Below are 23,349 nucleotides of genomic sequence, written 5' to 3'. Positions count from 1 at the left end.
CAGGGTCTCTCTGTGTAGCTTTGCGCCTTTCCTGGAACTCACTTTGCAGACCAGGCTGGCCTTGAACTCACAGAGATCCACCTGGCTCTGCCTCTCAAGTGCTGGGATTAAAGGCGTGCGCCACTGCCACCCCGGCTACTTATCCTAAGCCTCTGTTTCCTTGTTTGTGAAAAGGACCACTGAAAGCAACCCTCTTCTTCCAGAGGTGGTCGTGAGGCTTAACTGGACAGCCGCAGGTCTGGCAGGGGAAGGCCCCTCCTCCTCCCCGGCAAACACCTCCCATTTTGAGGACGCTTTCTATGAATACCTCATTCACCATTCCGCTAGGGTTGAAGAAACCCTTCTCCATTCTTTCTCTCTGACTTCACAGACAGGACTTTAATCCCTGGTCTCCCCCATGTCTGGAGTGTGTCTGGCCACTCTTCCCACCTGCCCCCTGGATAATCACACTCTTTTTTTTTTCCCCCCTTGACACAGGGTCTCGTGTAGTCCAAACTGGCCTCAAATTTGCTATAGAGCTCAGGCTGGCTTTGAACCTCTGATCTTGCTGCCTCTACCTCTCAGGTGCTGGGACTTCAGGGTGAGCCAGCACACCTGAAGTCCCCCCTCTTCTTCCTCTCCTATCCTCTAACGCAGCCATTCCTCCAAATGTCTACAGCCCTCAGGCACTCGGTCATTCTCCTACTTAGTACTGTCTTCTGGTCCCAAGAACTAGAGAGGCAAGGGTGTGTGTGTGTGTGTGTATCTGTCTGTCTGTCTGTCTGTCTGTGTGTCTGTGTGTGACAGGAACCCCTCTTCCTGGAGGTACAGTGTGGAAGGAGAGTCATCATACAGTTATCAGGGGAGAGTCTCCCAACTTCCCAGGGAGAATCTGATTTTAGCTTCCTCACCTCTACACCCTGGGCTTCATCTCTGAACATACTAGTTTTCCTCAACTCTGCTCCTCCCTGCCTCCCACTCTGCAAGTTTTTCGGAAAAGCCACTCTCCTTTCTGTTTGCATCCCACCCGCTCCCACGCAGACTGGGCCAGTGAGCTTCCGGCATCCCCTCTTCTCGTGCCCACGGGAGGTTTACCAACTCCAGCTGAGATGCTCTTGTCATTCTGGCCCTTTCCACAACATCTGCCTCTATTATTCACTCTCTTTCTCCTTCACTCCAGTAACATGCACATCCCTGTTTTTGTGAGGTGAACATCTGGCTGGATCAGTTAAAAGCCTGTTAGGGAAGCTGCCTGCGCATGCCTGTAATCCCAGATGAGGAAAATGAAGCGAGAGAAGGGTGAATTCTAGCACTGAGGTGCACAGTGAAATCTTGTCTTTCATATCTAGTCCTGTCTTCATACCACGGGTCAGCGTCACGGCCCCTTTTTGTTTTGGCTTAGTTTGGGTACTAGGGTTTGAACTCAGGACCTCATGCATGCTAGACAAGGGCTCTACCATTGACCTACATTCCATGACCTCTTCCTGAATTCTGGATTTTATGCTGTACTCTCTGTCAGAAAGCCTTTTTTTCTCCTCTTTTGGTCCACCGTCTCTCATTTGCATGGATGACCTGGGTACCCTGCTGAGGGCTCCCACCACCCTTTCCATTTTCTCTATTGTCTATACATCTACCCTTGTTTTGGAAACAGGGTTTCACATAGCCCAGGTTGCCCCCAAATCTATTATGTAGCTGAGAATGAGCTTTAATTCTTTGTTTGTTTGTTTTATTTTGCTTTTTATGTACGTGGAAGTTATGCCTGTATGTTTATATGTCTGGTGATGGAGAAAGCCAGAAGAGAACTCATCATATAGCCTGGAACTGGAGTTACAGGTGACTGTGGGACGCCATGTCAGTGCTGCGAATTGGACCCAGGTCCTTTGGAAGAGCAGCTGGTGCTCTAAACTGCTGAGCCATCTCTCCAGCGTCAACCTTGAACTCTTGATCCCCCTGACTCTGCCTCCCAAATGTTGGGATTACAGGAGTGTGCCACCATTATGCAGGGCTGGCGGTCACATGCAGGCTTTCCTGCTTGCTCAGCAATTGCTCTCCCTTCTCAGCCACATTCCCAGGCTCTTCCATCCCTCTGCTGGCTCCCTGCAGCTGGGGATTGTACTTTTCTCTGCTGTGGCTGTTAGGACAGCAGATTCTATACACAAATTCCAGCTTCCCACTTATCTGACACTGAACTAGGTACCCAGTTCAATGCAATTTCAGAGAGATGTTTCAGATGCTAAGGTCGGCACCTCTGTCAGGTCAGCTGTACCTCAGGGATCCAACTGGTCCTTAGCAGACAGCAGGTGCTCAGTAAATTTCAATAGGAAGAGTGGTAGCAAGCGTAGGTGCTGTTGTGGGTCACCCAGGAGGGAGCAAACTTCTTAGATGAGGGGATACCTGAGCCAAAGCAGGGGGAGATATTAGGTCCCGGCATCAACTATCCCTTCCATGGTGATGCATCCTGTGGTAACCTGAGCTGGGTTCTCTCAGGTGCTATGGCCCAGGCCTAACCCTCTGGTACCTGTGAATGTGACCTTGTTTGGAAATAGGGCCTTTGCAGATTGTCATGATCTAGGCTTTTCTCTCTTGAGTTTATGAATTAAGATGGTCTCCAGTGTGGGACTTTTAAGGGGAAGAGCCAAGGGTAGGGTAATTAGGCCATGGGAGGCACTGTCTGGAAGAAATCAAGTCAGTTCTCTTGGGACCCAAGTTAGTTACTGCTTGTGTGTTGTTATGAAAGAGCAAGGATGACCCCAAGCTGGTCTCCCTGGCTTCCTGTCTTGACATGTGACTCTCCTCGAACAAGTCCCATGACCCTCATCAGAGGCCAAGTCAATGAAGCTACTGATCGTAGACTTTCAGCCTCTATATTAGTTAACTTTGGTCATTGTAACCAATGTACCCAACAGAAACAGCTTAAGGGAAGGTGACTTGATTGGTTCGTGAATTCAGAGGGTTCAGTACAAGATCCCTTATCCCATGTGCATGATCCAAACATGGTGGTGTAAGCATGTGGAGAGGCTGTTGTTTACTTACCTCTTGGAAGACAGGATTTAGAGAGAGGGGCAAGCATGAGGCCAGGTCAAGATATCTCCCCAGGGACACTAGAGGAAGTGATGACTTCCTCTAAGTAGATGCTACTTCCCACTGTCCACCACCTCCTAATAATTCCAGCATATGAGTCTTATCCCTTCATGAAGTCAAAGTGATCGAGATACCTTCATAGGTCAGGCGGTGGTGGCGCATACCTTTAATCCCAGCACTTGGGAGGCAGAGGCAGGTGGATCTCTGTGAGTTCAAGGCCAGCCTGGTCTACATAGTGAATACAGCCAGGACTACACAGTGAAACCCTGTCTCAGGAAAAAAACCAAAAACAAACAAAACCCTTCATAGACATATCTAAAGGAATACTCCATTAATTTTCCAGCTATTTCTTTCTTTTGAAAAATTTCTTCTCCTCCTCCTTCTGTCTTCTTCTTGTTTTTTTTTTTTTTTTTTTTTTTTTTTTGTTTTTTTGTTTTTCGAGACAGGGTTTCTCTGTGTAGCTTTGCGCCTTTCCTGGAACTCACTTGGTAGCCCAGGCTGGCCTCGAACTCACAGAGATCCGCCTGGCTCTGCCTCCCGAGTGCTGGGATTAAAGGCGTGCGCCACCACCGCCCGGCTTCTTCTTGTTTTTGAGACAGGGTCTCACTATATAGCCTTCACTGGCCTCCAACTCTGTAGACCAGGCTGGCCTCAAACTCACAAAGACCCGCCTGCCTGCCTCTGCCTCCTAAGTATTGGGACTAAAGGTGTGTACCACCATGCCCGGCCCCATGGTCTGTCTGTCTTTCTTTCCTTTTTTTTGTTTTTGTTTTTTGTTTATTTGTCTGTTTTTCAAGACAGGGTTTCTCTGTGTAGCTTTGGAGCCTGTCCTGGAACTCGCTCTGTAGACCAGGCTGGCCTCGAACTCACAGAGATCCTCCTGCCTCTACCTCCCGAGTGCTGGGACTAAAGGTGTGTGCCACCACAGCCTAGCTCCCTTGGTATTTTGCAGGGTGTTTACCCACAAACCCCACAGCTCCCCAGAGTTTTCTTGAGTGCGAGCAGCAGGAAATATTAGATAGAAGGATTTAGATTGTAGAGATAAACCGATAGAAAATACAGGATAGCCTCGAGAGGGCCTGGAACCTATTCCAACGGGCCCTGACTGTCTCTGCCCCAGGGTATTTATAGAAACGCCAAGGGGTGGAGCAAAAGACCTCCCCCCAGCATAGCCAAGTGCAGACCACCTCAGACACCTGCACTCAGACCTGTGGTCCAATCATCCTCTCTATGCGGACCTGCTGGGTAAAGCCACGAGGAACCTGAGAACAGGCTCCCACAGTATTTCTTAATCCAATTAAACTGACAACCGACTCTGGACGGACAGCGAGGGAGCCTGAACGAGACTGACCTAGGCCCTCTGCATGTGTGTGATAGTTGTGTAGCTTGGTCTGTTTGTGGGGCTCCTAGCAGTGGGATCAGGACCTGTCCTTGGTGCTTGAGCTGGCTTTTGGGAACCCAATGCCCATGCTGGGTTGCCTCGCCCAACCTTGATGCAGAGGGAGGAGCTTGGTCCTGCCTCAGCCTGATGTGGCATGCTTTGTTGACGCCCATGGGAGGCTTGTTTCTTTCTGAATGGAGACTGAGAAGTGGATGGGAGTAAAAGGGAAGTGGAAGGAGGGAACAGGAGAAGAGGAGGGCGGGAAAACTGTGGTCGTGTGTAAAATAAACGAAAAATTAAATAAATAAATGAATAAATAAATAGATACATTGACAATCACAATTAACCAGCACAGTTTCCATCCCCAGTGCCGTAAACAAACAAATACAGCCTCCTTTAAGTATGAACTAAATAAACTTTACAAAACACCAGCCAACAATAAGAAGAAAAAAAGTAACAACCTACCTCCACTAAACAGTAAATGGACAACTATATAGATGTGATTAAGAATCTTGGAGGTGGGCAGGCGTTGGTGGTACATGCCTCTAATCCCAGCCCTCAGAGGAGGCAGAGGCAGGCGGATCTCTGTAAGTATGAGGCCAACCTGGTCTACAGAGCGAGATCCAGGAAAGGCGCCAAAGCTGCACAGAGAAATCCTGTCTCAAAAAACAACAACAACAAAAAAAAAACCTTTCCCCTTCTTCCTGCTCCTGCCTTTGAGGTAGATTCACTCCCAGTCAGATCAGAGGACAGCTTCGGTGTCTACTCTGTTCTGTATTTGTGAGTGTATTTCCTCAATTTATATCTTTTTTTTTTTAAAGATTTATTTATTGTGTATACAATGTTCTGTCTCCATGTATCCCTGCAGGCCAGAAGAGGGCACCAGATCTCATTACAGATGGTTGTGAGCCACTATGTGGTTGCTGGGAATTGAACTCAAGACCTCTAGAAGAGCAGTCAGTGCTCTTAACCTCTGAGCCATCTCTCCAGCCCCAATTTATATCTTAATAAATCCCTATTACCCATTAAAAAAAATCTTGGGGGCTCGGGCGGCGGTGGCACACACCTTTAATCCCACACACTCGGGATGCAGAGGCAGGCAGATCTCTGTGAGTTCGAGACCACTGGTCTACAGAGCGAGATCCAGGACAGGCACCAAAACTACATGGAGAAACCCTGTCTTGAAACCCCTCCCCCCAAAAAAAAGAATCCTGGGGCACTGGAGAGATGGCTTAGTGGTTGAGTGGGCTGGAGAGATGGCTCAGCAGTTAAGGTCACTGACTGCTCATCCAGAGGACCCAGGTTCAATTCCCAGCAACGACCTGGCAGCTCCAAGATCTGATACCCTCACACAGACATACATGCAGGCAAAACACCAATGCACATAAAATAAATAAATAAATACATAAATAAACAGAATCTTGAGCTATGGGGCTGGGCAGTCATGGTGCACGCCCTTAATCCCAGCACTCGGGAGGCAGAGGCAGGCGGATCTCTGTGAGTTCTAGACCAGCCTAGTCTACAGAGTGAGTTCCAGGACAAGCACCAAAGCTACACAGAGAAACACTGTCTCAAAAAAAACAAAAAACAAAAAAACAACAAAACAAACAAACAAACAAAAAAGGCTTTTAGTCCTAACCCTCAGGAGGCAGAGGCAGGTGGATCTCTGTAAGTCTGAGGCCAGCCTGTCTATATAGTAAGTTCCAGAACAGCCGAGCTACATAAAAAGATCCTGTCTTTAAGAAAGGAAGGAAGAGCCGGGCGGTGGTGGCGCACACCTTTAATCCCAGCACTCGGGAGGCAGAGCCAGGCGGATCTCTGTGAGTTCGAGGCCAGCCTGGTCTCCAAAGCGAGTTCCAGGAAAGGCGCAAAGCTACACAGAGAAACCCTGTCTCGAAAAACCAAAAAAAAAAAAAAAAAAAAAAAAAAAGGAAGGAAGAAAAGGAAAACAATTTTTTAAAAAAGTACTCGTTCTTCCAGATGACCCAATATCTGTTCCCAGCACGCAAACCAGACAGCTCACTTCCACATGTGACTCCAGCTCCAGGGGATCTGACACCTTCTGGCTTCTGCAGCTACTTACACACACACACACACACACACACACACACACACACACACACACACACACACCCCAAATAAAAAGTAAATCTTCGCCGGGTGGTGGTGGCGCACGCCTTTAATCCCAGCACTCGGGAGGCAGAGCCAGGCGGATCTCTGTGAGTTCGAGGCCAGCCTGGTCTCCAAAGCGAGTTCCAGGAAAGGCGCAAAGCTACACAGAGAAACCCTGTCTCGAAAAACCAAAAAAAAAAAAAAAAAAAAGTAAATCTTTAGGTGCTGGAGAGATGGCTTAGCAGTTACAAGCACATAACATAAAAACAAATTTTGGGGACTGGAGAGAGAGATGTCTCAGTATTAAGAGCACTCAGCTCTTCTAAAGAGCCCAGGTTCAAGTTCCAGCACCCACATGTCAGCTCACAACCATATAACTCCAGTTCCACAGGACCTGACACCTTCTTCTGCTCCCATGGGCACCAGACACATGCCTGGTGCACTGATATACATTTGGGTAAAATGCTCATACACATAAAGAATAAAATAGTAACAAATTAATTTTTAAAAAAGGCAGAGACAAGACTGAAACCATGCAGTTTCCAGCCTGGAGACACCAAAGAGAAAGTACAGAGCAGGCCCTTCCTCATCACCTCCCAGAGGAACCAACCTTGCCCACACCTTGACTTTGGTCTTCTGGCCTTTACAAGCACTGGGAGAACATTAATAGCTATTGTGTCTGGTTTGTGGAACATTGCCCACATGAATTAATAAACTCCAGAGCTGTTTCCTAAGCTCAATTGTAAGATTCTCCTCCCTGGTCCCCGGCCTCCAGAAACCCTTCTAGTTCCAGATATCACATCTAGCCTGTGGCCGCCAGCCACTTAGGTAGCCCCAGTGCCACACAGAGTCTAGTGTTCCTGCCTTTACAGTCCCCTCCTGCACTGGATGGTAAAATCTTGCAGAAATGATGGCATGAGGTCCCTGAGATCAGCTTCCCTAGGGGAGCCAGCCTCCACATTCCAGCTCTAGAAAGCATCTCTGGTCATGTAGGTCTGGGTGCTAACTGTCCAAGAAGGGTGAAGAGCTTACGTCACAGGGGAACACAGCTGGACAGCTGAGGGACCACACTGGAGTGTGAGGAATAACTGAAAGTGTCCAGTTATTCCTCACACTTTCCAATGACTGAAGCCCTGGCCAACATTTTGATCTCGTGGAAGATCCCAAGTCATGACTACTCAGTTGAAACTGTTCGTGGAAGCCAAACGTGGTAACTGTGGTGGTTTTAATGAAAAGTCTTGGCGTTTGAACACTTGGTCCCAAATGGTGCTGTTTAGGAGAGGTTTTGGTGGTGGGATCTTGCTGGAGGAAGCCTGTCACTGGGTGCAGATTTTAAGAACTAAAGGCTTCACCCTACTTCCCGTTTGCTCTCTCTGCTTCATGCTTGTCGTTCGAGACACGGACTCTCAGCTGCCTACTCCCTACCTTTATGGCTGCTGCTTGCTCCATGCCTCTCCACAGTGATGGACTCTTATCCCTCTGGAACCATAAGCCCAAATAAAGGCTTTCTTCTATAATTCTTGGCCATGGTGTTTTTGTTTGTATGTGGGGTAGGGTGGGGTGGGGTGTTTTACCTGTGTGTAATCTGTCCACTACCTGCTTGCCTGGTGCCAGACAAGGCCAGAAGAAAGCATCGGGTCCCTCGTGACTTGGGTTACAGATGGGGCTGCAAACCATTATGTGGGTACAGGGAAATGGTCCCTCTCTTCTGGAAGAGCCATTAGTGCCCTTCACTGCTGAGTCATTGCTCCAGTCCCAGCCATGGTGTTTTAGGACATCACCGGAAAAGCAACTGATACAGCCTCACATACCTGGGAGGTGGAGGATCAGGAGTTCAAAGTCAATCTCTGTTGTGCAGAGTGTGAGGCCAGCCTGGCTGCATGACACGCTGTCTCGAGAGTCAGAACCAAGGACTGGCGAGGTGGCTCAGAGGGCAAAAGTGTTTGTGCAGCAAGCCTGATGACCCAAGGTTGATCGCAGAGCCCACAATGGGAAGAGAGAACCAACTCCGGGAAGTTGTCGGCTGACCTCCATGTTCATCCTGTAGCCCACACGCACACATCTCTCTCAAACACAAAAAAAAATAATTAAAGAGCTGGGGAAGGGGGGAGGCATACACACCAGGATTTGAGCCGGGTGGTGGTGGCGCACGCCTTTAATCCCAACACTCGGGAGGCAGAGGCAGGCAGAGCCTCTGTGAGTTCAAGGCCAGCCTGGTCTACAGAGCGAGTTCCAGGAGAGCCAGGGCTACACAGAGAAACCCTGACTCAAAAACAAAACAAAACAAACAAATAAATAAATAAAACAAAATCTGTCTCTGCTTTTTCCTGAGAAAAACTTAGGATACTTACACACACACACACACACACACACACACACACACACACACAATTAAAAATAAAATCTGCTGGGTGGTGGTGGTGTATGCCTTTAATCCTGGCACACGGCAGAGGCAGGTGGATCTTTTGAGTTCGAGGCCAGCCTGGTCTATAGAGGGAGTTCTACAGGAAGAGTTCCAGGACAGCCAAGGCTACATAGAGAAACGTCTTGAAAAGAAAAAAAAAGTTCAGGCCAGGCTGGCATCATAGTGAGACCCTGTGTCGACATAAGGAAGTAGGGCTAGAGAGATGGCACAGCCGTTAAGAGCACTGACAGCTCTCCCAGAGGCCTGGGGTTGGGTTCCCAGGACCCACATGATGGATCACAACCATCTGTGACTCCAGTCCCAGAGAAGGTCAAGCCCTCTCCTGGCCTTTGTGGTCACTGTGTGTACTAGGTGCACAGGTGTACAGGCAGGCCGGACTCTCAAGCACACAAAATAAATCAATCAATAAGTAGGAAGAGGGCTGGGGAAGAAATTCAGCGATAGATCACTAGCCTATCTATCCTGTGCAAGGCCCTCTCTTCCATCCTCAGGGAGTTAATTCCCTGATGTTCTCAACTGCAAGTTCCTCAGGCCCTGCCCCTGGCTCTAGAATGCTAAAGGAGGCGATAAGTAGCAGCTGGATTCCAGGACAGCAGTCTGCATGGCCTCGGGAAGATGTTACATTGTCAGGAGTCATGTGTTAGTCACTCTTTGTCACTGTGACAAAATACTGGGGGAAACAAGTTAAGCAAGGAGGATTTGTTTGGGCTCATGGTGTTACAGGTCTCTTTACGATTGGCTGGCGCCATGGCTTTTAGGCTTTGGTGAGAACATCGCCGCAGCGGCAGTGGTGGGGGAATGAACATGCTCATCTCCTGGTGATTAGGAAGAAGGGAGGGGAGAGGGGAAGAGGAGGAAGGGAATGAATGAAAGCCAGGGACAAAGTATATCCAATTAGGCCCGTGCCAGTGACGTCCTCCCTCCACCCTAGCCCCACATCTTAACACCGAGCTCAGCTGAGAGCTCAGCAGTGGGGTCACCATCCCTGCCCCAACAGGCTCTCAGTGGCAGCGGCTGGGACAAAGCCTTCAGCACAGAAATCTTTTGGGAGATACTTTATATGGTAACTATAACAACTGTGCAGTGTTTATCTAGTCTATACTTCCTTTTCGTGGGTGGAAACCAAGGCTAGAAAGAGGGGCAGCCACTTCCCAAGGTGAGCCGGGAGGGAGAGGTCCTGGTTTGAGACCCTTTAACTTTTTAAAATTATGCCATCATTTATTTATTTATTTATTTGATGTATTTGAGGCAGGGTCTCACTGTGTAGCCCAGGCTGGCCTGGAACTCACAGAGATCCATATGCCTCTGCCAAGTGCTAGGATTAAAGGTGTGCACCACCACACTCGGTGTCCTGCACCTTTTGCTAAAAGTTCAGTTTAGTATTGCTTTCTGTTTGTGTGTGTGTGTCTAGATATGCCACAGTACACATGTGGCAATCATGCGGTAACTTTGGAATTGGGTCTCCTTTCACTGGGATACCAAAGGTCCAACCCAGATTGTAAGGCATGTATGGCACGAGTTTTTACCCCTGAGCAGTCTCAGAAGCACAGCGTCTCCTGTATCCTAGGCTGGCTTCAAAGTTACTATGTAACAAAGGATGACCTTGAACTCCTGGATGCCCCTGCCTCCCCCTCGGGAGTCCTAGAATGGTTTATTTAGTTCTGTGTCCAGTTAACTCTGTGTAGAGACTATCCCCCTTTGCATTGGTTTGCTAGGTTGGCTAACAAAAGCCAAGCAGCACAGGCCGGGGGCTTAAACCACAGTCCAATGTCGTCCAGTTCTCGGATGTGAAGTCAGGGCACTGTAAAAAGAGGCACCGCACTGCCCCTCTCCTTGGGTCCTAGGGGAATGTGATCATGTCACATAGTGTGTTCCTTGTATGGCTTGGCTGAGTCCTACCACCACCACCACCCTTAGAAATTATCTGTCTGTCTGTCTGTCTGTCTATTCACCTATCTATCCATCCATCCATCTATCCATCTGTCCATCTGTGTGTTAGGGGGGCATGTGCCACAGTGTAAGTTTGGAGGTCAGAGGAGAGCTTGGGTCTCTCCTTCCACTATTGGGACTCTGGGAATTTAATTTAGGTTGTCAGACTTTTTTTTTTTTTTAATTTATTTATTTATTATGTATACAGTGTATATCCCTTCAGGCCAGAAGAGGGAGCCAGATCTCATTACAGATGGTTGTGAGCCACCATGTGGTTGCTGGGAATTGAATTCAGGATCTCTGGAAGAGCAGCCAGTGCTCTTAACCCCTGAGCCATCTCTCCAGCCCCGGAAATTTTCTTGATTGATGGATGTGGGGGAGCCTAGCCCAGTATGGTAGAACCACCCCGGGGCTAGTGGTCTTGGGTTGTATAAGAAAGCAGGTTGACCAAGCCATGAAGGGAAAAGCAATAACCAACGTTCCTCCATGGCCTCTGTTGCAGTTCCTGCCTCTAGGCTCCTGCTTTGAGTTCCTGCCCTGACTCTCCTAGTGATGGGGCATGACCTGAGAGTGGTGAAATGAAATAAGCCCTTTCCTCCCTCCGGTCATGTTTTTATCACAACAGAGCCTAACGAGGACAGTAGCATATGTCCATAATCCCAACCCTTATGAGGTTAAGGCTAGAGGACTGGAAATGCCTCAAAAGAACAGCAGACTCTGGGCTGGAGAGATGGTTCAAAGGTTAAGAACACTGGTTGTTCTTCCAGAGGTCCTGAGTTCAATTCCCAGCAACCACATGGTGGCTCACAGCCATCTGTAATGAGATCTGGCGCCCTCTTTTGACCCGAATGCATACATGTAGGCAGAACACTGTATACATAATAAAATAAATCTTTTTTTTCTCTTCTTTTTTTTTAATTAATTAATTAATTTTTTATTTAATGTCAAATGCTGTTTATTGAAGGAGGGAAGAGGTCTTAAATACAGGCTTACAGCACAATGGGAGAACCCTGGAGGGCAGAAGTTTGCTACCATGTTTTACAATCTTGCATCTAAGCTGTTAACGCCCATTATGCAGGATACACAGACAAGGAACTTCCCTTAAGCGTTCAGGAGGGTAGAACCTGGCAGGGAATTAGCATAGGGAGGATATCAAGGTCACGGTCAGCAAGCAAGGCAACAGTTACCCAAAACGGGGGGGCCAGGGACCTACAGGTCCCCCTTTTACTAAAAAATGAGCTTCTGACTTAGGTTGCATGGGACGTCAGCAGGTCACCTTACCCGTCATGGAGACACCTGACCAGGCCACACAGGCGCTCTGTCTTAGGTTGGTGAGCTCCCCCCAGGCATTACCCGTCTCTGAATACTCATTATCATACAGGCTCAATCGTGTGTGAGCTGCAGAATTAACTGCTGCCAAAGATCTCAAAGTGGCACTGGGCTTGCAATCTGTGTGTTCGACACAGAAAAGACCAACAGAGGTCCTATCCCACCCATAGCCAGTAGGCTAAAGGCAACTGAGCCATTCATTCCCTTCCTTAACGAGCTTTACTGCAAATTGGAGTCCTTGTAAGATGGTATCCTAAAAGCAAATGGAACTTGAGTTTATAAATTTATAATTTTCAAAGCCAATCGAGATGTATATAACTACTGAATTAAATTTATCATGCCCAATAGAATGAAAGATTAACTAACTGTGGTAGCTACTTTTGCTGACAGCGTCTCCAGTGTGCTAGCTGTGGTAAGCAATTATGAAATGGCAATCCCAGAAAAGTAGCAGCGGTGGCCGCCACTGCTATAACAGCAACAACGGCAGCAGCAATGTCAAATTCTCTTCTGGAGCATGTGGGCATCCACTGGTATGAATACAACTCCAGGAACATGAACCGCCAAGGCCCATTTTTCTTGATCCCAGCACAACTTAAGCTTCTGATCCTCAGGCATACATGTAGGCAGAACACTGTATACATTATAAAATAAATCTTTTAAAAAAAACAAACCGCCGGGCGGTGGTGGCGCACGCCTTTAATCCCAGCACTCGGGAGGCAGAGCCAGGCGGATCTCTGTGAGTTCGAGGCCAGCCTGGTCTCCAAAGCGAGTTCCAGGAAAGGCGCAAAGCTACACAGAGAAACCCTGTCTCGAAAAACCAAAAAAAAAAAAAAAAACCAAAAAAACAGCAGACTCACTCTCCTCACTCTCGCCCCTCCTGGGAAAGACAGGGTTTCTCTGTGTAGCCCTGGCTGTCCTGGAACTCATGCTCCAGGCTGGTCTCCAACTAAGAGATCTACCTGCCCCTGCCTCCCAATTGCTGGAATAAAAGACGTTCTCCATCACACCCGGCTGGAGGATACTGTTTGTTTGTTTTTGGTTTTTCAAGACAGTGTTTCTCTGTGTAACAGCTCTGGTTGTCCTGGAATTCACTCTGTAGACCAGGCTGGCCTCAAATTCACAGGGATCCACTTGCCTCTACCTCCTGAGTGCTGGGATTAAAGGCCGGCATCACCATGACCAGCTTGAATTCTTAATTCTCCTACCTCCAAATCCTAGGATTACAATAGTGTGCCTGGTTTTATACGGTGATAGAGATCAAGCTTTGGACTTTATGCGCATCAGACAAACTCTCATCAATGGAACTAAAATAACTAGCCCCAACACCAGAGTTTTGGAAGGAACCCATTTAAGCCATAGTCGGGAGGAAGCGTGGTTACTGGGGGATCAGCAACACTGCCCATGCCCACACCTGAGACAGTCCCTGCAATTCTGCCTGTCTGTTGGTTGTAGTGTGGTTGGGAAAAGGTTGGAGACAGTCCTCTTCAGTGGCAGGCCTGGGCTGGGGACCCACGGCGATGCCCAGAGGTGAAGATTTCCCTGAGGGATCCAGTAGTGAACCTGCAGGGACATTTAACCCAGCACAGAGAGGCAAGCTGAGGGATGATGAGATGTCTACAGGTGTGAGCCAGTCATTCACTTAACAAATGCTTCTCATCCACACCTCCCCGGGCCCACCTCCTCTCCGGCACAGTCTTAGCCAGTGGATATTGGCTGGCACAGGGCCCGGAGACTGCTGATGGGGACTCTGCTCTGCAGCTTGCTTCAGCAAGAAAGGCTGCCAGGAGGGATTAGTAATGTCTGCCACCGGCATGAAATGGGATGGCAGGGAGGCAGATGGAAGGAAAGAGGCCAGACACAGAACAAATGAGGCACAGAAAGACTGACTTTAAAGGGGACAGCCAGGGGCTTCATGAGCCGAACTGTGTCTTCTCCGAGATTCCTGCGTTAAAGTCCTAAATCCCAGCACCTCAGAAAGTGACCACATTAGTGACAGGCTGTTTTATATTGTGCGTGTTTTTGTTTTTTTATTTATTTATTTATTTATTTATTTTTGAGACAAGGTTTTTCTAAGTAGCCCTGGCTGTCTTAGAACTCACTATATTGACTAAGATGGCCTCAAACTCAGATCTGCCTTTCTTCCTCCCAAGTGCTGGGAGTAAAGGCTTGACCACTATGCCTAGCTTGTGTGTGTTTCAAAAGCATGCCCTGTTTTGATGTTTTAAATGACATTATTAGTGTGTGTGTTGCACAACATGGTCAGAGGACAGCCCTTGGGAGCTGGTTCTCTTCTTTTAACGATGTGGGTCCTGGGGAAGGAATTCAGGTTGTCTGCCCACTGGGCCATCTCATCGGCCTGGTTATGTTTTTGTTTCTAAGACAGAGTCTCAAGCCGGGCTGTGATCATGCACACACCTTTAATCCCTGCACTTGGGAGGCAGAGGCAGGCAGATCTCTAGGAGTTCAAGGCCAGCCTGGTCTACAGAGAGAGTTCCAGGCCAGCCAGGGCTACACAGAGAAATCCTGTTTCAAACAAACCAACAAACAAAGAGAATTCAAAGTCATTCTTCTATATAGTGAGTTCAAGCTGTCCTGGGCTACTTGAGACCCTGTTTCAAAAACAAACAAACAAACAAAAAACAATAGAGAAGAGAAAGATTGAGAGGCAGATAGAGAAAGACAGAGAGAATAATGACCCAGGGCTCTGGCTGTTTGGTATCACCTTTCAACCCCTCTCCTCTGCCAATGTCAAGCCAATGATCTGTAGGTGACCTGAGACTTGGACTTCTCACCTGTGACAGGGTTTCTGGGAAGGTGGCAGAAAGAGATAACTAGGGTAGGGCCCACTGCACACAGTGGTGGTGTTTATAAGTATTCAATTCACTTGCTTATTCATCCACTAATTTATTCAATAATAGTTATTGAGCACCCGCTGTGTACTTCTACTAATTAGGGTCTGGGAATGGAGTGTGAAAAACTAATAGGCACTTCAAGTTCATTCTTATTTCTATGATTATTGCAAGTCTTTGGCTTCAAGCAGCTCCGGGTATGTTGATGGAATAAGGGCAAGCTTGGCCCTGAGGTGACCAGGGACCTAGCAGTGTAGTCTGAGGAATGAGAAGGGTCCAGGCAGTTAGAAGCTGAGGAGCGATTTCTTGGGGAGGCAAAGCCCTCAGCAGGCCTATGTTGAGAATCTACTTTGTCTGTGTCCGTATTGCCACTGTCTGATCTTGGAAGCTAAGCAGGGTTGGGCCTGGTTAGCACTTGGATGGGAGAATCTTCCTTGTGTGAAAACCTTGCTGTGGAAACCTATGAGGAGCTAGAGGTGCTCGGGTGGGTAAGACGGCGGCCCCTCTGTCTGCGCTGCTGGTAAAGGGGTCAGTGGTGAGTGCTGAAATGGAAAAGGTGCAGATATACTAGGCAAGGTGACATCTGAGCTACATTTGAAGGCTATGTTAGCTGCATTCCAGGTACCTGCGCTCACACACAGAGCCTGCAGGAGCACTGGGGGGCTCCATGCTGGGAGTGACAGGTGGTCAAAGTGCTTTCAAGTGGCAGAGCATGGAGATTGCCAGCTGTGCTGGCCAATGAGGAAAAGGTCCAGAGGTTCAGTGGTCTTTTGGGTTGGCCCAAGGGCCCAATGTCACTAAGAAACCAATGTTTTTCCATCTCATCAGGGTGCCCTTGAATATGTTGCTTTTATTCTGTCCTCCCTCTTCCTCCTTCCTTCCCTTTTTTTTTGTGCACACACGTGTGTTCATATGTGCACATGTATGTGTGTGTATGTAAAGGCTAAAGGTAAAGGCTAATATGGCTCATCCTCAATTGGTCTCCAATTAATTTTTTAAAATTTATTTATTTTTATTTTATGCATATGGTGTTTTGCCTGCTTGTATGTCTGTCCACCACATGCTTGCAGTGCCCTTGGAGGCCAGAAGAGGGGATAGAATACCTAGAACTGGAGTTCTGAGCTGCTATGTGGGTGTGGAAATCAAACCCAGGTCCTTTGAAAGAGCAGTCTGTGCTCTTAACCTCTGGGCCGTCTCCACCCCTCCAACATATTTTGAAACCTGGAGCTAGACAGCAGGCCTCAGGGATCCTCGTGTCTCCCCTTCCCCAGCGCCAGGATTACAGTAGCCTACCACCTTACCTGACTTTTTGTTTGTTTGTTTGTTTGTTTGTTTTCCAAGACAGGGTTTCTCTGTGTAGTTTTGGAGCCTGTCCTGGATCTCCTCTGTAGACCAGGCTGGCCTCGAACTCACAGAGATCTTCCTGGCTCTGCCTCCCGAGTGCTGGATTAAAGGCATGCGCCACCACACCTCGACTTTACATGGCTTTTTTTTTTTTTTTAATGTGGGTGCTGGAGATTGAATTTGGGCCCTTATGCTTATATAGTCAGCACTTCACCAAATGACTTCTCCAGACCCCACCTCCCCCTTTTAAAGACAGTGTTTTCTCTGTAGCCCAGGCTGGCCTTAAATCCTGGATCCTCCCGCCCACTCCCCCATCCCCCCCCCCCCCCCCAGCCTCCAAAATGCTGAGGCTGCAGTTGTGTGCAAGCATGTGCTGCCAGTTGTTCGCCGTACTGGGGGTGGAACCCACTTGTGCACATGACAGATTCTCAGCCCTCCTTTTACTTGTTTATTAAAACAGGTGTCAATATGGATCCCAGCCTGGCCTTGAACTTACTCAGGCCCAGGCAGGCTTTGAGCTTTGCTCTCTGCCTCAGCCTTCTGGGTAGCTAACAGCACAGCCTGTACCAACAACTAGTTGACTTTTTCTTCCTTCCTGCCTTTCTTTTTGTGTAACAGTCATGGCTGTCCTGGAACATGCTTTGTAGATCAGGCTGGTCTTGAACTCACAGAGATCCACCTGCCTCTGCCTCCCAAGTGCTGGGATTAAAAGCTTGAGCCATCACCGCCTGACTAGGCTTTTGCTTTTTAAAAATTTTTCTTTGGTTGGGGATTTAGCTCAGTGATACAGGGCTTGCCTAGCAAGCGCAAGGCCCTGGGTTCAGTCCTCAGCTCCAGAAAAAAAAAAAAATTTCTTTATATACTATTTATTTATGTGTGTGTGTGTGTGTGTGTGTGTGTGTGTGTGTGTGTGTGTGTGTGTGTGTGTGTGTGTTGGCATGCATGTGTCAGTCAAATGACAACTTGCAGGAACTGATTCTTTTTCTCTGTCATGTAGGTTCTGGGGATCAAACTCAGGCTTGGTGGCAAGTGCATTTACCCATTGAGCCATCTCATCTGCCTGCTAGTTGGATCTTCTTGAGGCTCCAAGATGGCCACCAAGGGTGGGGATGTTGTTCAGTGGGGAGAGCACTTACATAGCATGTACAAAGCCCTGGCCAGCATGGAATAAACAGGCACAGTGGGGCATGATTGTAACCCCAGCACTTCTTAAGTGAAGGAAGGCAGCAGGATCAGGAATCCAAGGTCATTTTTTTCTACACATGGAGTTTGAGGTCAGTCAGCCTGGTATACACAATGGCCAAGTTTGTTTTCTACTGCTGTGATAAAACACCGTGGCCAAAAGTTATTTGGGGAGAAAAGGGGTTATTTCACCTGACAGGTCACAGACCACCAGGGAAGGAAGTCAGGCAGGAACTCAAGGCAGGTACCCGAGGGCAGGAGCTGATGCAGAAACCAGGGATGAATGTTGCCTACTGGATTGCTCCTCCATGGCTTGGTCAGACTGCTTTTTATGCCACCTAGGACAACCAGTCCAGGGGTGGAGCCATCCACAGTGGTTGGGCTCTCCCATATCAATCATTAATCAAGAAAATGCCCCCCCCCCCATATACCTACAGGCCAATATAACAGGGGCATTTTCTCTGCTGAGGTTCCCTCTTGTAGATGACAACAGCTTGTAATAAGTTGACAAACAAACACAAACCCATGGGGCGCTCTCTTTTGGGGTGTGTGCATGTCTGTGCCACACTCAGAGTGTCCAGATTGGAGGACAACTTGCCAGACTCAGGGTTTTTTGTTTTGTTGCTTTGTTTTTTTTTCTTTTGTTTGTTTTGGTTTTTTTTTTCTACATTGTGGGTCGCGTGGAGACTGAACTCAGGTCATCAGACTTGGCTGCAAGCTCCTTTGCCCATTGAGCCAGCTTGCTCTTTTGTTTTTGGGGCAGGATAATGAGAAGCAGGGGACTGACTTAATCAGGTCATGTGTTAGGAAGATCATTCAGCTGTGAAATAATAGACAGGTTAGAAGAGTCTAGAAAGATGGCTTAGTGGTTTGGGGGGCTGGCCTCTCTTCCAGAGGACCTGAGTCCCTTTCCCAGTACCCATATGTGGGTTCCCAACTGTCTGTAACTCCCTTCCCAGGGGAACTGATTCCTTCTTCTGACCTCCGAGGGTACTGCATGCACATGGCGCATAGACGAACATGCAGGCAAAACACCCATAAACATAAAACAGAAACAGAAATGGGATGTGGGGCAGATTAGAGGGGGAAAGAGGAGGCAGGGAGGTGGTGTGAGGCTGGGAAGTGGGGGAGGGGCACCAGCAGCAGTTTGGGAGAGTTAGAACCTGAAAGCAAAGGGGAGGAAGGGATGGCAGGCAGCTGGTGGCAAAGATGGTCAGCTTTGCAGTCTTGAGGGAGTCTGGGGCAGAGGGCTGGGCTGGACGTAGTGCTGGGGCTGCTCATAGTCTAGATGGGAACACTGGAGCCTGGGGAGCTGAGGGACTCTGAGCCCCAAGGACTAACCACTAAGACTTCGGAGACTGGTGTCCAGTGTGCCCAGGGCAGAATGACCCCCCCCCCTGCCCAATGTCTTTGGCATTTAGAGATAACCACACTGCTGGTGACCTTGGCAGACAGTTTCTGTGGGGTGGCACTGCTTGGATCGGGGAGTGAGTAGGAGGTGAGGACAAGGATAGAAGGGTGTGAACAACCCTTTCAAGAAGCCCAGCCTCGGGGCATGGAGGCAGCAGTAGCTTTAGCTGGAAAGGGAAGCTATAGTAAAAGAGGCTAGAGAGGGTTTGGTTGGGGTCCAGGGGCAAGGATGAGGCAGATTTCTGGGTTGAGGGGAAAGCATCATGAAGAAGTGGATGAGAACTGAGCACTGTGAGGCTAGGCAGAGGGGTGCCTGGGGCATGAGGAGGCAGAGCAGAATACAGCCTTGGCAGCTGATTGGAGGGGCTGCCCCTGGGGCACATGGATGGATGTCCAGGCTGGTGTTTGCAGGGTGGGTGAGGTACCTGGAGCTCCAGGTGAGGCTCTGGGGATGGTGAACAGACCTGTTTGGCTGGACAAGGCACAGGCTAGAAAGCCCTCCAGTACCAGGCTGGGCAAGATTTGCAGGAAGAACTATAGAAGGTTACTGAACGGGAGCAGGCCATGATGGACGAGGTATTGAAGAAATTGTATCCAGTTATGCGTTCATTATGGATTGACAGGATCAGACTGAGGCAGGGATCTAGATTGTTGGTAAGTCTAAAGGGAAGCTGCAGATTGTCTGATGTCACTGAGAAGGAGCTTCTTGGACAGAGGTCAGACCCAGGAGTCCCTCTGTGGGTCCAATAGACCAGTGGCGATGGCCTTAGGCTGGTCCGCAGTGTGTGGGCTACCTCATGCAGTGGTAAACTCAGGCCTGCTGGGGTGCCGGGTAGGTTGGATGCTGGCTCCACAAGGAAACCAGTATTGAGGGATGTTCCGCATCCCACCTGAGACAGTATTGGATCCTCTCAATAACGGATGAGGTGAAAATTATTCCCTTTTAGGAGTGGAGGAGCAGAGGGTCAGAGAAGGCAAGTCATTCACATAGGCCACACAGCGAGCAAGACGCAGGGCTGGGAGTCACCTCGGATTGGAGCTCCCTGGCTTGCTTTGGTCTGAGAGGTTCTGGGTAGCTCTGAGGTGGGACTTACTGCGGATGGATCTAAGGTTCAGTGACTTTCATGACCCAGGGTAGGTGGGTGGGCACCAAAGGCCAGGTACCCAGTCCAGGAGCTTGGATCCTCTTGGTGCCCGGCTTAGCCTGCTTGGGACGACACTCCTGCCCTGGCCAAGGTGGGTCTCCTCTGGTCTGGACTGCCACCGCCAGAGGGCGCAGCTGTTGCCCAGGTGAGGGGGAGGGGCCATCCACTTTTCAAAGCTTCTGGAACCCAAGCAGCCTCCTGGAGCTGGAAGCTGCTTCTCTCGTGGTCTGGGAGGCCTCTGTCACTTTCCTGTCTGTCAACCTTTAAACCCTTTGCTCTTAGCTCCCCGGACGCTTGGCTCTAGGTATCAGATTTCCCTGGCCCTGGGGGTCAGGAAGCCCAGAGTCCAACTCTCAGACTTCATAGCCACTTCTGCTTGGCCCAGAGCCTCCTTTAGCATCCGAGCTGAGGTGGTGCCAAACACTGGATTGCCACCCCTGTTACCTCTCAGCATTTTTTTGCACAGCGTGGGTGGGGTGGGTGTTGCTGGAGGGAGTGTTGATCACCAATACGGCTCAGGGATGGGGAGGAATTCCTGTCTGAGTAGTACCGAGGGGGCTCGGGAGAAGTCCCTATGTTTCTTCCATAGGACACCTCCCATACCCGCCTCCTCGGAAAGGGGACATTTCCCCTTCCCCGTTGCTACACCAGGTTTCTGCCTGGATCCTCCCACCCTCCTCCCTTCACTCTAGACCTACCAGCCTGCCTCCTTCCCCAAGTTTAGCCCCTTGGCTGTGGCCACTGAGGGCCTGGCGAGGGTCCCAGGCACCACACCACAGCAGCCAGCCTCCAGCCTCTGCTCCGGACAGTCCCAGTCTGTCTGGCAGGGCTGGCAGATTAGGGATTGGCTGGAGCTGCCCCCGCCTTTGAGAGGAGGGAGGCCCGGTGGCTCACCCAAGGTCACCCTTCCTTTTCTTTCCCAGCATCCCTGTCAACCCTTGTCCCTCTGCCTCACCTTGAAGAGGGAGGAGGCAAGATGCCCAGCAGGGTCTAGCACATAGGAGCCCAGCTAAGGGGAAAGGCTGGGCTCCTGATAGCTGCTGTTTCCCTCAGCAAATGCTGAGTGCCTGCTGTATGCTAGGCTCTAAGAACACAGCAGTGAACATGATGACAAGCTATCAAGCACATTTCTGTCTGTGAACTGAGTGGTAAATGAGTTGTTCTGGGCTGACTGGGCCAGAACAGACTTTCCTGGGGATCTGAGGGCCCAGGAGCCTTTCAGGGCCCAGGCAAGGGAGGCAAGCTTCAGGCCGAGGCCTGTATGGGGCCAAGCAGAGCCCTAGCTCCCTCATCTGGGAGAGCACGGGGACAAATGTGCCTGACTGTGGGCTTGGGCTTCTGTGAGGCAGCCTGTGCCCTGGCTTGCATCCCTGAGAAGAAGGCAGGGCGCTGTTATGCTCGCCATCCCTCCCTGCGGGCCCAGAGTGGAAGCTCATCCGTCAAAATGGCGGGGAGAGCATTCCCCGGGAGACCTGAGCTCCCGCCAAGCTTGCAGGTGGCCTCAGGGAGGTGAGGGACCGGGTTCTTGCAGCTTGCTTCTGTGCTTTCCTCAGGCTGCATGAGAGGAGGGGCTGGTCCCTGGCTGCCTCTCTCTGCGTTATCACACCCCATATTCCTGGCCACGTGGCACCTCTGCACCCCACATCTGAGGGAAGAAGATTCCTGACCTTAGGACTTGGGGAACTAGAGGAAGGTGGGTGGGACCTGGGGGTACTGCCGGGACTGGGTCCTGAGGCATAGCCACACCCCACAGCCCTAGGGCTGCGGGGAGGGGGAGCTGTCTCTTTAAGAGCTTCCAGGCTGCTAGGAGCAGATGGCCAGACCGGCCAGGGCCCCTTGTCCTTTGTGTGCCTTCGCACAAAAGAGGGGGCCAGCTGGGGAGGGGGGCGGCTGCAGCAGGTGGGGGGGGGGGTGGGGCCTTGCCCCTCCCCTGAGCCCTTGCAGCTCGGGGGTTGAAATTGATCATGTGGAGCCAGCCACCTCTCTGCACCCTGTGGCCCCCCACAATCGTCCCTAAACTCTTCTGATGCCCCCTCCTGGGCTGTGTCTCACCTCTTTGGCAGAAAGCTGACGACATCAGGGCTTCCAGACAGCACCCTTACCTCAAAAAAAAAAAAAAATTAATAATAATAATAAAACCTCCCCGCCCTGCCCCCACCCCAGAGTCGGATCTTCCTTTGGTGGGGGGTGGGGGTGGGAGTGGGGGTGGGGGGTGGGGGGTCAGAGCTGGCTCCAGGGATAAACGAGAGCAGAACTGGGTCCTAGTGTATGGGTGAAGTGGCTGTAGACAGACAGGAAGCCAGTGGCTTGGGCTCCTTGCTAGGCCCTGTGCCAGGGCACGTGGGACAGCCCTGGAGGAAGGAGACAAGAACTAAGCATGATGGCCTGGGGTGGGGTAGGGCCTTGGGCTAGCATCCTAGGTTCACCTATGGAAGGAGACAAGTGGAAGATGGGGGACCCAATGGAAGCCTTGACTCGGTCGCCAGAAGCAAGAAAGACGCCATCAAAGGACAGTGTGGTGTGCACACTGGTTACCAGCTAGGCAAAGGCATAGGAATACGAACATCTCCCTAAAGGGTAGAGGTGTTGGGGACAGGTATAGCCCCCTGCCACTCTTTCTAGGGGTTCCCAGAAGTCGCTTTGCCTCTTGGAACAGACCCCTTCAGGTCAGATCGTCTCTGGTTCATTCATTCTTTCTTTGTCCCAGATCTCCCCATCCTGGGGCTTGGTGCCCAGCTCATGATTAAAAGGGAGGTAAAAGGCCCTATAACTCTGGCCCGAGGTGTGGCGGGCAACGTGGCCGCTGACTGGGTGGCCCTATGTGGCCCGATGGTGCTGAAGTCGGGTGGGGTCATGTCTGCCTCTGTCGGCCGCGGGCAAGGAACCCCCAGGAACAGGACGCCCCAGCCAGGTCGTGGCCTGACCACAGGACCCCCGGCCAGGTCGGCCACAGCCAGTGGGTGGGGGCGGGGATCCCCGGTTGGGGCCAGGGCTGCTTCTAAATTTAGGAATCTGATTACAGAGTGGCCAAGGAAGGGGAAGGGAGAGGAGGGTACGAGTGCAGGCTCGGCTCGATCTGGGCATAGCGGGGTGTGCCTGGGTAAGGCGTGTCCAGGAGTCCGGGGCTCCCCGTGGGAGGGGCGGCGGGCGGGGGGCTTCGGCCTGTGTGCGCTGCAGCACGTG

The sequence above is a fragment of the Peromyscus californicus genome, unplaced genomic scaffold (genome assembly GCF_007827085.1).
Source record: "Peromyscus californicus insignis strain IS unplaced genomic scaffold, ASM782708v3 Scaffold_4__1_contigs__length_199733344, whole genome shotgun sequence".
Classification (NCBI taxonomy): Eukaryota; Metazoa; Chordata; class Mammalia; order Rodentia; family Cricetidae; genus Peromyscus; species Peromyscus californicus.
Note: the sequence above shows the minus strand (reverse complement) of the source record.